The sequence below is a fragment of the Lepidochelys kempii genome, unplaced genomic scaffold, assembly GCF_965140265.1.
Source record: "Lepidochelys kempii isolate rLepKem1 unplaced genomic scaffold, rLepKem1.hap2 scaffold_69, whole genome shotgun sequence".
Lineage (NCBI taxonomy): Eukaryota > Metazoa > Chordata > Testudines > Cheloniidae > Lepidochelys > Lepidochelys kempii.
In genome coordinates, this window is record NW_027333643.1 from 237288 (window position 1) to 243923 (window position 6636).

At 49.8% G+C, this 6636-nt stretch overlaps 1 pseudogene; it reads right to left on the reverse strand.

Moving 5' to 3' along the window:
• Nucleotides 1-367: 367 nt before the first annotated feature.
• Nucleotides 368-6365, reverse strand: LOC140904780 (uncharacterized; annotated as a pseudogene).
• Nucleotides 6366-6636: the final 271 nt, after the last annotated feature.

Consider the following 6636-nt stretch of genomic DNA (forward strand, 5'->3'; position numbering starts at 1 on the left):
CACGACAACTGTAATTGTCTTTTAACACCAAGATCACTAACTTGAGCAGCCAACGCCATGTACAGTCCTAGTGGATGTAAGGCACGGGTAGTTTTTGCCTCAGTGTAGCTTGTTGGGAACAAACCTCTCTCCCCCACCTGGAGCTGATGAACATTCCTGGCTGGAGGGACACACGCTCCTTTGACCCAAAAGGAAAGGAGTTGATAGAAAACATCACAGGACTGACCCCAAAGAAGGGTGAGCTGCAAAAGGCAGGAGCAGGCAACTCATCTGGGGGAGCTGAGTAACCACGGTGAAGATGGGGCACAGATCACTAAGTGGGAATTAGCAAATGTGATTTAAAAGAAAAAAATACCTTTGGCCAGCCCTAGTCAAGGCATTTGTTACAGTTCACTCCCATGTGGATTTTCTGATGTCTAATAAGGGTTGAGCGCTGATTGAAGCTTCTCCCACACTCAGAGCACGTGTAGGGCCTCTCTCCTGTGTGGATTCGCTGATGTGTGATAAGGGCTGAGCTTTGATTGAAGTGTTTGCCACACTCACGGCATCCATAAGGTTTCTCACCCGTATGGATTCGCCGATGTATGATAAAGTATGAGCTCCGATCAAAGCGTTTCCCACACTCAGAGCATCCATAAGGCTTCTCACCTGTGTGGATTCTTCTATGTGTGGTCAGTACAGAGCTCCGATTAAAGCTTTTCCCGCACTCAGAGCACATGTAGGGGGTCTCTCCTGTGTGCGTTCTCTGATGTGTGATTAGGGTAGAGCTCTGATTGAAGCTTTTCCCGCACTCAGAGCATGTGTAGGGCCTCTCCCCTGTGTGGATTCGCTGATGTGAGAGGAGGGATGAACTGTCAATGAAGTGCTTCCCACACTCAGGGCATTCCTAAGGTTTCTCACCCGTGTGGATTTTCCGATGTCTAATAAGGTGTGAGCTCTGCTTGAAGTGTTTCCCACACTCAGGGCATCCGTAAGGTTTCTCACCCGTGTGGATTTTCCAATGTGTAATAAGGTGTGAGCTCCGCTTGAAGTGTTTCCCACACTCAGGGCATCCATAAGGTTTCTCACCCGTGTGAATTTTCCGATGTGTAATAAGGTTTGAGCTCTGCTTGAAGTGTTTCCCACACTCAGGGCATCCATAAGGTTTCTCACCCGTGTGGATTCTCTTATGTGCAATGAGATGCGAGCTCTGCTTGAAGCATTTCCCACACACACAGCATGCGTAAGGTTTCTCACCCGTGTGGATTCTCTGATGTCTGAGAAGGTCCGAGCTCCCTTTGAAGCTTTTCCCACACTCGAGGCATGTGTAGCGTGTTCCTTCCAAGTTCATTCTCTCACGTGTAATAAGGTCTGACTGGCTACCGAAGTTTTCCTCTGGCCTCTGCTGACTCTCACAGGCTTTTGTTTTTTCTGGGCGTGCACAGCTCCCAGAATCATTCCCTTTGGACCTTCCTGACAACATCCCATGGGCTTCTACTCGCTCAGCATCTTCCTGCTGGGGCTCCTCCTCGTTTTCACTCACCATCCCAACACCTGACGGGAGACCGAGAGAATCCAGACGTAAGTCTCTGCCTGCGCCAGAGAGAAAGCAAATCTCAGAGAGAAGAATGGGAAAAGGGATGAAGGAACCAAAATGTGTACAGGACAGATCAAACCTATCAGGAGCTGATTTTCCCTTCAACCTTCCCCAGAGGAGAGAAAGGAAGGGATCAGTTCTGGGTCCGTATCTCAGAAGAAATCTCAGGGGACAGCGAGATTGGGGAGGGACTTGCTGCCAGTTGTCAGTCAGGATAGGTGGGAAGCCATGAGTGACCTCTGCCTAACGATTCTACATCTGCAGGGAACAATCCTGAACTTGGAGAGCTCACAAGGTCTTTGTAGGGCATCCCAAATGTTTCCTTTATTCACCGACAGTTTTGGGGTTGGTTTAACCAATGCCTCACCTATGCAGGCAGCTCTCGGGAGCACTTTTTTCTTAGAGTCATGAAGGTCTGGGACGCACGGCTCCTCCCCTCGTTCCAGCTGCGAGATCACATCAGTTCTGGAAACTGGAAACCCTGCTCAAGGCAAAGAAAACAAGGGAGGTCAGTGGAATTTGTGGGATACTTGTCACAAAGAATATTCCATGCTTTTAAGCCCAGCTCACTTTTAAGTAGTAACGTCCCAAGGCCGGCTTCCTTGGCTCAAAGTGCCAGGAGATGATTATTATAAATCATATTCATTACCTTAGTGCCTAAGGGCCAACTAACAGTGGGTCCTCATTTTGCTAGGCACAGTACAAACCGAGAAGCGTTGATGGCCCGTGCCCTGAAGAAGTTACAATCTAAATAGACAAGGCAGACACAGAATGGGGGAAGGGGTACAACCCACCAGCAGAGTGAACTCCGTGAAGGCAGAGTGGCAGATCTGATCAACACAGGCCTAGATCTTGAGACTATCGGATTTAATGTTTCAACCAAGGCCAGTGTTTTCCAGAAATTGTCGCTAGGACTGCATTTTTTCCCAAAATTACTCTTTGTTTCTGGAATCACCGTTAATATCCGGAATTGCTGATCAGAGGGTGGGTGGGGCATGCAGGGTCACAATCCCCCAGATTTCTCCCTGGAGACACCCGTCTCCTCCCCAGGGCACAGGCTGGCTGCGGTTGAGACTTGATGCCAATTTCTTCCCTCCTCATACAAGTCTGGGATCGGCAGTGGGACGCCAGGCTCTCTCATCATGCTGCAGAGAGGACGGCACTCACAGCTGCTCACGGCCGTGTCCACAGCACCTCTCCCCTGCTCATTTCCCCTGTACACAGCTGGTTCATGCCCCGTCTCTCCAGCGCACAGCTGGCTCTAGGCTCTCAATGCCCAGTATCTGAGCCCCACCGCCCCCACACAGCCGGCTCCTGTCCCCTCCCCCCAAGGCACTTTCAGGCTTTAAAGGATTAGATATTGCTCACGTTTGTCAATTACTCTGTTTTCATTGCCTGCAAACTCTTGCCCTAATTATGACTGTTATCTGTATATCTAAGCCAGCCCTTGAAAGCATGAATTCTTCACAGACTATGATGCCGAGATGCGCCACATGATACCAGGAAGGGCTGCGGGATGGGTTTCCTGTGCAAGCTGGTATCACTACAGGGTGATGAATGCCAGATCTCAAGGCTGGTTATGCAGAGCTCCACCTCTTGAAGCTTTACCCAACGCAGAAAGGGGAAGTGACGGATTTCCCCTCATTCAGGAGACTGAAGACGACAGACTTTTGGGGGATAAACAGCTGAGTTTGAGCTGACTGAGGGGGGTCTTTCTGGGCTACAAACTCACAGGACCTGATAACCACCAAGAGGTAACCCTTTAAGAAAGGTTTTAATACACTTTGGAACCGATCAGGGATTCCCATGAGGACCGCTGAGGGAATGAAGGTAAACACGCATTTGGATGCTCTTCTTCTTTTATGAGAACGGGAACAGGCAGGGCAGGGATATCACTGAATGCAGGATCTCAGCAGGACGAGGTGTCAGGATAGCACCATATTGCAGCCCATTGGAAAACATAATCCCAACTACACATATAAAATGATGGGCTCTAAATGAGCTGTTTCCACTCAACAGAGGGATCTTGGAGTCACTGGGCACAGTTCTCTGAAAACATCAACTCAGTGTGCCACGGCAGTCAAAAAGCAAAGAGAATGTTGGGAATCATTCTGAAATGGATAGATAAGAAGACAGAAAATATCGTATCGCCTCTATATAAACCCATGGTACACCCACATCTCGAATACTGCCTGCAGATGTGCTTGCCCCATCTCAAAAAAAGATATATTGGAAAAGGTTCAGAAAAGGGCAACCCAAATGATTACAGGTATGAAACTCTTCTGTACGGGGAAAGATTAAAAAGACCGGGACTATTCAGCTTGGAAAAGAGACAAAGGGGGGATATGAGAGAGGTCTATAAAATCAAAACTGCCGTGGAGAAAGTAAATAAGGACGTGTCATTTACTCCTTCTCATAACACAAGGAGTAGGAATCACCCAATCAAATTAATAGACAGCAGGTTTATAAGAAACAAAAGGAAGTATTTCTTCACACAATGCACAGTCAACCTGGGGAACTCCTTGCCAGAGGACGTTGTGAAGGACAAGATTATAATAGGGTTACAAAAAAAAAACAAAAAACACCATGAGAAATCTATTGAGGACAGGTCCGTGAATGGTTATTAGCCAGGATGGGCAGGGATGGTGTCCCTAACTTCTGTTTGTCATAAGCTGTGAATGGGTGACAGGAGATGAATCACTTCATGATTCCCTGTTCTGTTCATTCCCTCTGGGACACCCGGCGCTGGTCACTGTCGGAAGACAGGACACTGGGTTAGATGGACCTTTGGTCTGTCCCAGTGTGGCCATTCTTAAATACTAGGGAACCTAGTGAGTCCAGTGCAATGGGAGGGAGTAGGAAAATCCCTGGCTGTGGAGAACACTGGGAAATTAGAAACTATCATTCAGAAGCAACAGACTCTAAATAGTCTAGAAAAGCAGAATGTGAAAAATAAGAATCGGGGTCATGTGACTTCAGGAATGAGGGACTCAAAAAACCAAGTCTGCAGAGAAGGTAGATAGTGGCTATTGCACATGGGGATGGGCGGAGCAACTCTCCAGGTCTCAAGGATTTTCACCAGCAACCGAGGCCATTGTCCCATGCACGGGGCAATCCGGAGCAGTGAGGAGTTGTGTCATCTGTAATCCTGGCTGAGTTTCAATGCTCTGCTGCTGGAGCTCCCTTGTCTGGATTCCCCCAGCCAGCATTCAAGGTCTGTGTGATCAGTAACCCTGGACCAGCCGCTCTGACCCCAGCAGCCTGCTTCTTCCACCCCAAGCACATTCTGGTCTGGGTGGAGAAAGCTCAGGGTTTGAGAGAAGGCCAGGGGTAGGAAGCTTCTGTTCGTTATGCTGGACCTAACCCCCCGTTTTACTTGTGCAAACAGGAGATATTTGACACTGTGCGATTCTGCTCCTGTGCTCTCTTCCCACAGCGTTCAGCAGCAGGGGAGGGTCGCTGGTCGTGTGTGTGTCACTGGCATGCTGGGGTGATGCTGGAACAGGACAGAGCAGAGGTGGCAATGTGGGGGTGGCATGAACCTCATCACTTCCGTTCCCCTTCCAAGAACCGAGGGGACAGGAATCCTTACCCAGCGAGGTCACATTCTCATAGGTCTCCTGCATGACGTCTCTGTAGAGGGCTCTCTGAGCGGGGTCCAGCAGAGCCCACTCTTCCCTGGTGAAATGCACAGCTACCTCCTCGAAGGTCACCGGCCCCTGAAAGACCCAGAGCCCCACACTCAGGACCTGCTGCCCCACTCACAGCCCCACTATTCGTGGGGGAGAGGAGACAATCAAACGGAAACTCTGGGTGGACCGCAGCCAACAGAGTCCCACCCCCACCCCGCTCAGAGCACCCAGGAAACACCAGGGTGAGGGGGTGAAGAGACACCCCTCCTCTCTCCCAGCAGATCCATCACACACCTACTAGCCACAGACTGATACCGGAGATGCTGCCCCGAGCAGGGTCTAGGGAGAGATCTCTTGAAGGAAGCCCAACACCCTCCTCCTTGTGAAAAGAAAAGGAGGACTTGTGGCACCTTAGAGACTATCCAATTTATTTGAGCATAAGCTTTCGTGAGCTACAGTTCACTTCATCGGATGCAAACTGTGGAAAGTGTAGAAGAACTTTTTATATACACACAAATCATGAAAAAAATACCTCCTCCCACCCCACTCTCCTGCTGGTAACAGCTTATCTAAAGTGATCACTCTCCTTACAATGTGTATGATAATCAAGGTGGCCCATTTCCAGCACAAATCCAGGGTTTAACAAGAACGTTGGAGGGGTGGGGGGGCAGGAAAAAACAAGGGGAAATAGGTTACCTTGCATAATGACTTAGCCACACCTAGAGCTGGATATGAAGCAGGGGAATCTCCCCTAAGCCTGACTGGTGGCTTCCCCCTTCGTATTTCAAGGCACCCGCTGGTTAGTTGGGTCAGGCTCCAGCACTACGAGTCTGGTCCTTTTTCCCAGCCCCATCTAGGTAGGTTATTTTCTGTTCACCAGATTGGAGCATTTCCACCTCCGAACCTCATGGGTCTCTTCCTAGAATCTAGGCCACTTATTAAACAACTCCCAGCAGGTCTGCCACCCCCTGGCCTCCTCCCTTTCTCCACCCTGTGCATTTCCTGCCCCACTCCAACCTCCAAACCAGACGGTGCAAACCTTCCCCTCTCCCGTGTATTTGCTGTCCCTCTCCCTCCTGCAGGAACAGATCAGAACCCCCCACAATAATCCCTACCTGAGCTGGCTCCTCTGCAGCCATGTCACTCCCTGGTCCCATGGGAGGACGGGATGAACTGGAAAGAAACATGAGCGTCGTTCTGCAACCTGGCCGGGCAAGAAGGGCTGTTGTAGAAGTTTAGGAACGGACATTAGTTCAATTCACATCACGCTTCCCCCAGGCTCTTTCCTTGCAGAGTGAGATCCGAGATTCTGCCGTGCTCAGAAAATGCTCAATCTCTGGATTACAGCAGAGACCTGGCCCCTCCTGCCAGGCTAGGCCCACAGACACACTTTTAACCTCCTTTCTCCCTCCCGCATCCCAAAACAAA